Source organism: Schistocerca nitens, chromosome 2, assembly GCF_023898315.1.
Source record: "Schistocerca nitens isolate TAMUIC-IGC-003100 chromosome 2, iqSchNite1.1, whole genome shotgun sequence".
Taxonomy (NCBI): Eukaryota; Metazoa; Arthropoda; class Insecta; order Orthoptera; family Acrididae; genus Schistocerca; species Schistocerca nitens.
In genome coordinates, this window is record NC_064615.1 from 580,131,111 (window position 1) to 580,143,680 (window position 12,570).

Here is a 12,570-nt window from a genome sequence, read left to right on the forward strand (position 1 = left end):
TGTTGTTGTTGTGGTCTTCAGTCCTGAGACTGGTTTGATGCAGCTCTCCATGCTACCCTATCCTGTGCAAGCTTCTTCATCTCCCAGTACTTACTGCAACCTACATCCTTCTGAATCTGCTTAGTGTATTCATCTCTTGGTCTCCCTCTCCGATTTTTACCCTCCACCCTGCCCTCCAATGCTAAATTTGTGATCCCTTGATGCCTCAGAACAAGTCCTACTAACCGGTCCCTCCTTTTTGTCAAGTTGTGCCACATACTCCTCTTCTCCCCAATTCTATTCAATACTTCATCATTAGTTATGTGATCTACCCATCTAATCTTCAGCATTCTCCTGTAGCACCACATTTCGAAAGCTTCTATTCTCTTCTTGTCCAAACTATTTATCGTCCATGTTTCACTTCCATACATGGCTACACTCCACACAAATACTTTCAGAAACGACTTCCTGAAGAGTTCATTTAAATATCCGCACACAGCATGACTGTTATGTGTAGGTGCCCCATCATGCAGCAACCACAAGCGTAGCCGTATGTCCAGGGGAACATCTTCCAGCAGGCCAGGTAGAGTTCCTTACAAAAAGTGAAGGTAATTTGCCCCCGTAAGTCAAGGAGGTAAGCAAACCGGCCCAATCAGATGGTCACCCACAATGCCTGCCCAAATGTTGAGCGAAAATTGTTCCTGGTGTCTGTGGACATACATGATGTGATGATTTCGTCTTGCCCACTAATGAACATTTTGAGTATTGTAAAGGCCATTCCGATGGAAGGTGCACCCGTTGATAAACAGCACAATAGCGGAGAAGTCGAGATCTCGTGCAACACGCTGCAGAAACCACCAGCAAAACCCTAGCCTATGTTTATAGTTTGCCACAGGATTTAGGTCTTGGGCAGGGTGGAAACTAAATGGATGCTGGGCAACATCCCTCGAAACCTCCCAGAGTAACCAGTGAGTGACCCCCTGTCATGTCCAACTGCTCGAGTACTTGTCGTAGGTGCATCCTCGAAGCACTCGAGAACAGTCTCTTCAAACGTAGCATCCCGTCGTGTTCGAGGTCTTCCAGCATCACCACGATATCCTGCTAATGAGCCTGTTTCGCCAAGTCACCGGTGAATTGCTGTAAATGTTTGCGGGTGTGGGTGGCATCTTGCTGGGTACCATTCCTCATACAACCTTCAAGCTTCATGAGCATTACTGGCAGCTAGTCCATAAAAAAAAAACCCATATCTCATTAGTCTTCAAATGAATACTGTGCCGCCATGCTTACTGTATGACTAAATCGCAGGTGAAGTGTATGTGCTCTGAAGCTAAGCTTATGTGTGAATGCGTCTGACATGAGGTGGAAACAAACAGCAAGATCTATTTGACACGTGTGGATATCACGTTTGGGCAGTGATGGGGGAGGGGCGTTTGTATGTGTGAACCAACAACCATAGTGCTGCCTGTCAACCAATGAATGGCAACAGGGCAATCCTATGGCCAATTGGAGCATGGGGTGCCAAGTTTCCATAGTTTAAAAACTGTTCATTGTCGACCTACACAATGTTAGTAATTTTGGTTCCTACTGGCATCATCTATCCAGGGTTAAAATTTTGTGACACAATTTTTCTCCATCCTGTATACAAAATCAAATAAGGGTAATTCAGGAATAGGTCTAATAATGAATAAGAAAATACAGCTGTGTACTGGTCACCCACTTTTACTTGGCCCCTCTGATTTGTGGAAGTTGGCTCACTTCATGCCATGCTGGAATGTTTACAATCACTGACAACATTAGCTACATAACAGAATTATGTGCCATAACCAGCCATTGTGAATATAGCGTTGATCCATGTGTAGTGTTATGTGTTGTGACTATTAATACTATTTACAAAAGTGAGCGAAAAGGCCAAGTTGATTCTGCTAGTGACTCGCCATCAACTTTAATGTCAGTTCTGTGACACATTAACCTATTGCATGATCATTCCTTTTATAAACTGTAAGCTGACTGCTCTTGGAGGAGTAGGCAGGGCTCATCTCAGCAGCCAGTATGCTATGAGCCAGTTGCAAGCTTCCACTCCCAGCACCCTGTGCTCAGGAACTAAGTAAAAGTGTGCAATCAGTACACTACTATGAACAACATAACAAAGGCATTATCACAGCCAAGGTAGATACAAAGCCAACACCCACCACCATAGTAGAAGTTTATGTGTCATTTAGCTCTGCAGATGATGTAGAGATTGAAAGAATGTATCATGAGATAAAAGAAATAATTCAGATAATTAAAGGAGAGGAAAATTTGTGATAGGTGACAAATTTTATAACCAGAAAATGAAGAGAAGGAGAAATAGTAGAAGACTATGGACTAGGGGAAATGAATGAAAGAGGAACATGCTTCGTAAAATATTACACAGAGAATAATTTAATCATTGCTAATGCTTGGTTTAAGAAACATGTAAGAAGGTTGTGTATGTGAAAAGACCTGGTGACACTTGAAGGTTTCAGACTGATTACACAGGCCAACAAAAAATTTTTTTTGAAAAACTTTTTTTTACTTTGATAGCTGATCTTCATAGATTTTTATGAGCTTAATGCAAATCTAGCCGTAGATTTTTTGTATCAGCCATAGTTTTCGATTGTGGAGTTGATGTTTCCACCATTTCAGAATGGTGAAACATAAATTTAAATTTCTAGAACAAATTGTGAAAAATCGTCTTAGAATAACACCAAAAACATCACACTTTTAGATAGATGGTAAAGTTCTTTATCTTCAGAAAAAGGCGTGTCTTTGACTTACTTGATGCTGAAAGAAAAAGCAAAAATTTTGGCTGAGGTGTTAAATGAGGAAGGAGAAGATTTTTTTCTTAGATGTGGGTTCTTAAACAGGTTTACAAACAGATATGGCATTTGGCAATTAGGTGTATATGAAGAACAATTGTCCACAGACTTACATACAGGTGATGTTTTCAAAACAGAGTTTGAAGATTACACTGCAGGCTCACTAAGGACCAAATTTACAGTACTGGTGAAACGGTGTTAATTTCAAGATGTTGCCTGCAAACTCCTTAACTTCCTCAAAAGAAATGTCTACCCCAGGGAACAAAATGATAAAAAGAATAACTAACTGTTGTTTTGGAATCAGTTGCTTCTGGCGTACATAGACTGCCCCCAGGGAGTACTGCGAAGTCAAGAAAAACCTTGAGCCTTTATGGATATTGTCCAAAATGTGTTACCAGTGTTTTACAGAGTCAAGAAAAGTTCTTGGATGGCTTGTGAACTCTTTGCTGAAAGGTTGAGTGAACAGTTTTTACTGAAAGTTGAAAAGTTTTTACTGATCAAGGCCTGCCTAAAAAAAACAATCTTATTAATAAGCAATGTACGTACACATCCTTGCCAATTACAAAGGGGCTATATTGTTGTGAGCTATGCTGCGTGCAGTGTGGCATAGGCGTTAGCATTGCTGACTGGTGTCTGTGGGTTGCTGTAGTCGGCTCCAGTAAGTACTTCCGAAACAGCTGTTCACTGTTCTCCAGGATAGGGAGATGATGCGTACAATTGATGTACTGGTTAGTGTTGCTGACTTTCAAGCTGTGGGTTGCCAGTTCCAACTCCATCACCAGCAATTATTTTTTATTTTGTATTTATCATTTTTGGACCGTTCTCAAAATTTATCTTCGTAATGTTTGCATTTTCTGGAATATATGAGATTTGTATAAATGGCAGCACTCCCTGCTCAGTATGTCAGTTCTATTCTATACATACATTGGTGTTTATAATAAATGCAGTGCTAAGTCTTGTGCTTTGTTGACAACCCTGCTGTTGTATTTGAATCTGATTCAGCTTAACAGTGGCATTTAAATGGCATTATCATAGACTGTTTTTGAGAATAATAGTGCAAGATAGTGCATACAAAACAAAAACTTGGATAGGTCCTGAAGGCGGCAAATATGAAGTACAAAATGTATTGGTGTGTGCTAGCTTCAAATAATCTGAAAGCAGAAACTCTTCAAAGGTGCTGGAGAAAACTGTATGATGAGCTTGAAGAAGGTGGCTCAGAAAATTTTGAAAACTCAAGAGAAATGGTGTGAAGAATTCCCAGATGTGAAGATGTGTTGTTGTTGTGGTCTTCAGTCCTGAGACTGGTTTGATGCAGCTCTCCATGCTACTCTATCCTGTGCAAGCTTCTTCATCTCCCAGTACCTACTGCAACCTACATCCTTCTGAATCTGCTTAGTGTATTGATCTCTTGGTCTCCCTCTACGATTTTTACCCTCCACGCTGCCCTCCAATGCTAAATTTGTGATCCCTTGATGCCTCAAAACATGTCCTACCAACCGATCCCTTCTTCTAGTCAAGTTGTGCCACAAACTTCTCTTCTCCCCAATCCTATTCAATACCTCCTCATTAGTTATGTGATCTACCCACCTTATCTTCAGCATTCTTCTGTAGCACCACATTTCGAAAGCTTCTATTCTCTTCTTGTCCAAACTGGTTATCGTCCATGTTTCACTTCCATACATGGCTACACTCCATACAAATACTTTCAGAAACGACTTCCTGACACTTAAATCTATACTCGATGTTAACAAATTTCTCTTCTTCAGAAACGATTTCCTTGCCATTGCCAGTCTACATTTTATATCCTCTCTACTTCGACCATCATCAGTTATTTTACTCCCTAAATAGCAAAACTCCTTTACTACTTTAAGTGTCTCATTTCCTAATCTAATCCCCTCAGCATCACCCGATTTAATTCGACTACATTCCATTATCCTCGTTTTGCTTTTGTTGATGTTCATCTTATATCCTCCTTTCAAGACACTGTCCATTCCGTTTAACTGCTCTTCCAAGTCCTTTGTTGTCTCTGACAGAATTACAATGTCATCGGCGAACCTCAAAGTTTTTACTTCTTCTCCATGAATTTTAATACCTACTCCGAATTTTTCTTTTGTTTCCTTTACTGCTTGCTCAATATACAGATTGAATAACATCGGGGAGAGGCTACAACCCTGTCTCACTCCTTTCCCAACCACTGCTTCCCTTTCATGCCCCTCGACTCTTATAACTGCCATCTGGTTTCTGTACAAATTGTAAATATCCTTTCGCTCCCTGTATTTTACCCCTGCCACCTTCAGAATTTGAAAGAGAGTATTCCAGTTAACGTTGTCAAAAGCTTTCTCTAAGTCTACAAATGCTAGAAACGTAGGTTTGCCTTTTCTTAATCTTTCTTCTAAGATAAGTCGTAAGGTTAGTATTGCCTCACGTGTTCCAACATTTCTACGGAATCCAAACTGATCTTCCCCGAGGTCCGCTTCTACCAGTTTTTCCATTCGTCTGTAAAGAATTCGCGTTAGTATTTTGCAGCTGTGACTTATTAAACTGATAGTTCGGTAATTTTCACATCTGTCAACACCTGCTTTCTTTGGGATTGGAATTATTATATTCTTCTTGAAGTCTGTGGGTATTTCGCCTGTCTCATACATCTTGCTCACCAGATGGTAGAGTTTTGTCATGACTGGCTCTCCCAAGGCCATCAGTAGTTCTAATGGAATGTTGTCTACTCCCGGGGCCTTGTTTCGACTCAGGTCTTTCAGTGCTCTGTCAAACTCTTCACGCAGTATCTTATCTCCCATTTCATCTTCATCTACATCCTCTTCCATTTCCATAATACTGTCCTCAAGTACATCGCCCTTGTATAAACCCTCTATATACTCCTTCCACCTTTCTGCCTTGCCTTCTTTGCTTAGAACTGGGTTGCCATCTGAGCTCTTGATATTCATACAAGTGGTTCTCTTCTCTCCAAAGGTCTCTTTAATTTTCCTGTAGGCAGTATCTATCTTACCCCTAGTGAGACAAGCCTCTACATCCTTACATTTGTCCTCTAGCCATCCCTGCTTAGCCATTTTGCACTTTCTGTCGATCTCATTTTTGAGACGTTTGTATTCCCTTTTCCCTGCTTCATTTACTGCAATTTTATATTTCCTCCTTTCATCAATTAAATTCAATATTTCTTCTGTTACCCAAGGATTTCTATTAGCCCTCGTCTTTTTACCTACTTGATCCTCTGCTGCCTTCACTACTTCATCCCTCAGAGCTACCCATTCTTCTTCTACTGTATTTCTTTCCCCCATTCCTGTCAATTGTTCCCTTATGCCCTCCCTGAAACTCTCTACAACCTCTGGTTCTTTCAGTTTATCTAGGTCCCATCTCCTTAAATTCCCACCTTTTTGCAGTTTCTTCAGTTTCAATCTGCAGTTCATAACCAATAGATTGTGGTCAGAATCCACATCTGCCCCTGGAAATGTCTTACAATTTAAAACCTGGTTCCTAAATCTCTGTCTTACCATTATATAATCTATCTGATACCTATTAGTATCTCCAGGATTCTTCCAGGTATACAACCTTCTTTTATGATTCTTGAACCAAGTGTTAGCTATGATTAAGTTATGCTCTGTGCAAAATTCTACAAGGCGGCTTCCTCTTTCATTTCTTCCCCCCAATCCATATTCACCTACTATGTTTCCTTCTCTCCCTTTTCCTACTGACGAATTCCAGTCACCCATGACTATTAAATTTTCGTCTCCCTTCACTACCTGAATAATTTCTTTTATCTCGTCATACATTTCATCAATTTCTTCATCATCTGCAGAGCTAGTTGGCATATAAACTTGTACTACTGTAGTAGGCATGGGCTTTGTGTCTATCTTGGCCACAATAATGCGTTCACTATGCTGTTTGTAGTAGCTAACCCGCACTCCTATTTTTTTATTCATTATTAAACCTACTCCTGCGTTACCCCTATTTGATTTTGTATTTATAACCCTGTAATCACCTGACCAAAAGTCTTGTTCCTCCTGCCACTGAACTTCACTAATTCCCACTATATCTAACTTTAGCCTATCCATTTCCCTTTTTAAATTTTCTAACCTACCTGCCCGATTAAGGGATCTGACATTCCACGCTCCGATCCGTAGAACGCCAGTTTTCTTTCTCCTGATAACGACATCCTCTTGAGTAGTCCCCGCCCGGAGATCCGAATGGGGGACTATTTTACCTCCGGAATATTTTACCCAAGAGGACGCCATCATCATTTAATCATACAGTAAAGCTGCATGTCCTCGGGAAAAATTACGGCTGTAGTTTCCCCTTGCTTTCAGCCGTTCGCAGTACCAGCACAGCAAGGCCGTTTTGGTTAATGTTACAAGGCCAGATCAGTCAAACATCCAGACTGTTGCCCCTGCAACTACTGAAAAGGCTGCTGCCCCTCTTCAGGAACCACATGTTTGTCTGGCCTCTCAACAGATACCCCTCCGCTGTGGTTGCACCTACGGTACGGCCATCTGTATCGCTGAGGCACGCAAGCCTCCCCACCAACGGCAAGGTCCATGGTTCATGGGGGAAGATATACATGCATATTAGGTGAATGAATGAGTTGTAGCAGATAATTCCCTAGAAATCACACCAACAAATGGTAGAAACACTGTTGCAGTCAAATGCTGACAAGATCTAAGAGCCTGAAGCAGATGATGTGGATGATAGAATGACAGCTGGAAATGGTTTCTGAGCTCTGGAAATAAGCCTAAATTAAGAATTTATCTTTCAGAAACCCACTGGATATAGCATAACACAGAAATTACAGTATTGAGTTGTTATTATTTTAGGTTGTCCTAGGATTTGTTGAACAATGCAGTGAGTTAAAAACAGTTAATGTCCCTCTAATGAAAAGATGGCGGGACACCACTGCTGGAAAACTTTGGGAGGGACACAATAAATACACAAAAATTACTGATTATTAATTATAAATAACATCACATGATAAGTTCCAGGAATTCCATTCCCATCTTAATATGTACCTATGTGCATAGCAAATATTTTCCAAAAATGACATCAATACATATATAACATAAGAGCATTTGCCATAAAGTGTATGTTACAAAATGTCAAGCCTACAGACATAAGATCAGGTTAAATTTCTTATGCTCAAGTCAGAATATAAATGGAATGAAAATTACGCATAGTACAGGCCAAATATAAGCCAATAATATTTTCTGTCTTTGCAATGTGAATGTCATTACATATTACTGGTAACCAATTTATAGTTAAATTAAAACCAATTACAGCACGACTGTATAACCACTCTCTACAAGCGGTAGTAAATGGCATTGACAGCAAATGTCAATACTGGATACAAGTGAATATTAATCTGAAAGGATACTTAAATGTAATGAAAAAACTGTTTTACCCTATAGGCTATATAGTCAAAGTGTGAAACTAGCTGAATATTCACCTTAAGATGCCATATGATAAAACAGAAGTTTCTAAAATCACTAGAATTTTCTTGTTGGACCCTTGGTATAACAAAGCAGAAAATATTAATATGATGCTAATTTTGACATTGTGTGTTAACCATCATGATGTAATGTTGGCAACTAATGTTTAGTTTAAAACTAAGGGACATATACAGTGGGAATACTGCCTTTAAATAACATAAATCATTCATGTAATTGAAAATCATTGTGATAAAACTTAGTGAATATTACTCTGGAAGAGCACTGAAATGCAATAAAAGTCTGTCTTCTGCCCCCTGAGCTGCATAGTCGTATGATGAAAGGTATGTAATTGTGAGAACATCAAATGTAGAATAATAGGTACTAGAATAATGCATGTACAACATACCAGCATTTCTCATAAAGTGTATGACACAAATTGTCAAGCCTACTGGTCATAAGATCAAGTTAAAGTTCGTGTGCTTAAGTTAGATTATGCATGGAATTACAGTTACTCATAGCTAACCAAATATTAGTTAATAGTATTTAATTGCTTTGGAATACCAATGCCATGATGTGTTTTAGTAACAAATTTACTATAAATTTCCTTTAATGTTAAATGAAAAGTTAGTTGCCAGCATTACAGGATGATGGGTAGTAAATAACCAAACAGTGGAAAGTACAGGTGGGAATATCAATCCAGCTCCCATCACAACTATGTTGTCCTTTCATTTGCCCATTTCCTACATCATTTCCAGTTTCTCCAATGCCATCCCTGCCATGATAAACCCCTGTTCCATCTTTCTTCCCTAGTTCGAAAATTGTCCCTTTCCCTAGCTAAAACACAGTCTCGCACCCTTTCCTTAAATGCTGCCTAAACCATGGAATCCTACCCAACAGCCTAATCATAAAAATTCTTTTCTCTGGAACCAACACTTTCTTTCACAATGACCTTCAGCTTCTTAGATTTCACCTGTCCCTATCCCTGTCCCTGTCTCTCACAAACCTGGTGCTGGAAAAACAAATCTCCAGCCAGAGGCATCCAAGAACATCATTTGCTCCGTCGTCAAGGTACTGCTACTGTGGCAGTCCCTACTGTGAGCACTCCAGTATATGGAAGAGCATTCCAGGCACCGCCAAGCTATTCATCCTTCTGAGGTCCTGCTGCCACCCTGGGACACCACTATCAAACCTTTATGCTACTGATAGTGTTCCTCCTCAACAACTTCATATAGCACCAAGACCCTGCCTAGCTGACTTTTGCAACTTGCCTTATCATCCCAAACTACCTACCACCACTCCACCAATTCCAGAGCCAAAACAATTGCAGAACATTGTTGTTAATCTTTCCACTGAAATTCTCAGGCCCACAGAAGAGTCAGCCCTATCCAAAAATTGCTTCTTGTCCTTTTGGCCAAGATCAAAGTGTAGTATCTTTTCTTATCAGCTTAATTGCTCATAAGATACATTGCTCTCCAATACTAAAATGCCATGTATGATTTTTTAGACTCTTCTTTTTTCAGAGGGTGACAGCTGCAGTGGCCCGTCCTATACAAAACCAGTTTGTCGAGTTCTGGCCTCCTTTGCATAAACCTTTATGGCTGTGTGTGGAATGCGGACTGGCTAGCAAGAAAGTTGCGTGCAACCACCTCCCCTCTGCTCATAGCCAAGGTGTCCAGTTTGCAAACTACAACTGTAAATATTGGTGTTGCCTCTCGTGGTGAGATGCTGGCTACCCTAAAGGAGTGATCGCCTGCCATGATGCACAATCACATTTCTCTCCCCAGCCAGCCATTGTGCTGGGCCTCCACCAGGGTTAACATCAGCATTTTATCTTGGTCAGACTGTGCCACTGCAGTCCAGATCAAACCAAGGTCTCCTATTTTCTTGCCAAAACAATTCTTACACTGGCACTAGCATCAGCCTGATATTATCTGCTGAGCAATGACTCTCTGGTTGACCCAAAAGCGTGCTGCGGTTCCCTGATGACTCCAGTTTGATCTATCCCTGAAGTGTAACCTATCCTATGTTCCTTCCCACGCCTGAGTATTACCTCAAGTCTAAAAAATCTGTTCTTATCAATTTAATATCTGCTACATTCTGCACTGTAGAACCAGAATTTTACAGAAATAGCACCTTCATGTACACTAATGGCTCTAAGATCAACTGTGGTCTCGGGTGTGCATTTGTCATTGGCACTGACCATTTTTGGTATTGGCTTCAGAACGCTGCTTGATTTTTGCAGTAGATCTCATTGCTTTCTATCAAGCCACACAGTACATCTAACAACACAGGATTTTTAATTGTGCCATGTGCTCCAATTCTCTCAGTGCCCTTCAGAGCCTCTGTGTGCTGTACACAGTCCATCCCTTAGCACAACGGGTCCTAGAAAGTTTTCGCTTCCTTGCTGTTGAGGGAGCCACGGTGATGGTGGGTTCTTTGCCACGTTGGTCTGATGGGAAATGAGGCTGCTGATGCTGCTGCCAAGGCTGCAGTCCTACATTGACTTGCAACCTCTTCCATTCCTTTGGATGATCTGCTTGTTGCTGTCTGTTGGCGGATGGTGTCACTTTGGCATCACCACTGATCTTCTCTTCATGGGAACAAGCTCTGGGAAATTCAACCTCTCTCAACAACTTGGCCAACATCCTCTCTGCCCTCTCATCGTGAGGTGATTATTTTAGTAGCTAGGTTGTGTGTAGGACACTGTAATTTTAGCCATCATTATCTGTTACATAGTGATCCCCTACCACTTTGTGCTCATTGTCATCACCTTTGATGATTCGCCATTTCTTGACCCAATGCCCTTTTTTCTTTAACCACTTGCCTTACAGTGTATGTTTGCTGTCTGAGTTGTCAATCATTTTAGTGAATGACACCTGGGCTATCAATTGTGTTTTACTTTTTATCCATCATAGCAATATTTTGAAGGACATTCAATCTCAGGTTAAGGGACCTTCCCTGTCGCTATGGTGAATTTTGTGGATCTTTCTTCAAAGGGCAGTCCTTGTTTTTAGCTCTCGTTCATTCCAGCAACTGAGCATAACATGTAGTTGCTTGTAACTTCTTTTACTTATTGGTGATCTAAGCTTATGAAAAGAGTGCTTATGATGCCAATTGTTTTTGCTCTCAAAGGCCTACTCTACTTCTCCCAATCCCTGGAATGGAAACACTTCTTCACTACCAATTGCTCCATCCAAAGCCAACCTAATTCCAACATTGACCCCTAGTTCATACCACCATCCAACTGTGGTCCTCCCCCCCCCCCCCCCCCCTCCTCTCCCCACTCCAATCTAATCACTTCCCAGTCACCTTCCAGGAATTCCTTGCTTCCAACTCTCCAACTAGGCATCACCATCCTTTCCAAGGTCTTTTCGTAATAGTGCTAACCTTTCAGCAAAAGAAAAGACAGCAATCCATATCCTCAAAACAGATCCTGACATAGTCATTCCACTTGACAAAGGTTCCGCCACTGTCGTTATGAATTGCAGTGACTACCAGGCAGAACGCCTCTGCCAATTTCAGTCTTCTCCACCTATAAACTTTGCCAGAGTGATCCCATCCCAGATCTCCAACATAACTTCCAACCTCTGCTTAAAGCTTTAGGCCCCTCCCAAACCCTCTTGCCTGAATCCATTTCCCTCTTCACCCCTATGACATCCCACACACTCATGTTCTACATGCTCCCCAAAATCCACAAACCCAACACTTCTGGATACCCGATTGTAGCTGGTTATTGTGCTCCTACTGGAAGAATTTCAGCCCTTATCGACCAACACCTCCAGCCAATTGCCTGAAATCTAACCTTCCACATCAGTGGTACCAACCACTTCCTTCAGTGAGTCTCCACCATCCCCACACCTTTACCTCTTGGATCCGTATTCATCACTTCTGACGCCACTTCCCTATACACTAACCTCCTTCATGCCCATGGCCTTGCTGCTATTGAACACTACCTCTCCCAATGTCTGTCAGATTGTAAACCCATGACCTCATTCCTCATACATATTACAAACTTAATCCCAACACACTACTACCTCTCATAAGAAGGGAAGATATACAAACAAATCCATGGCACAACTATGGGAACCTGCATGGCACCTTCTTATGCCAATCTGTTTATGCACAATCCAGAGGAAGGCTTCCTAATCTCACAAAACTCCACACTCATGGTCTGGTTAACATTCATTGATGATATCTGCATGATCTGGACTCACAGCAAAGACGCCCTATCCTCATTCCTTCACAGCCTCAATACCTCTCCCATCTTCTTTGCCTGGTCCTCCTCAATCCAGTGTGCCACCTTCCTGGACACTGACCTTCTC

At 41.2% G+C, this 12,570-nt stretch overlaps 1 protein-coding gene and 1 pseudogene across 3 annotated transcripts in view; both read left to right on the forward strand.

Annotated features, from left to right (window-relative positions):
- The window catches only part of LOC126236637 (stimulator of interferon genes protein homolog), a 351,257-nt gene that overhangs the window by 54,286 nt on the left and 284,401 nt on the right, over positions 1 to 12,570 (forward strand). The window lies entirely within an intron of this gene.
- LOC126237700 (U2 spliceosomal RNA) lies at positions 9,640 to 9,759 on the forward strand (annotated as a pseudogene).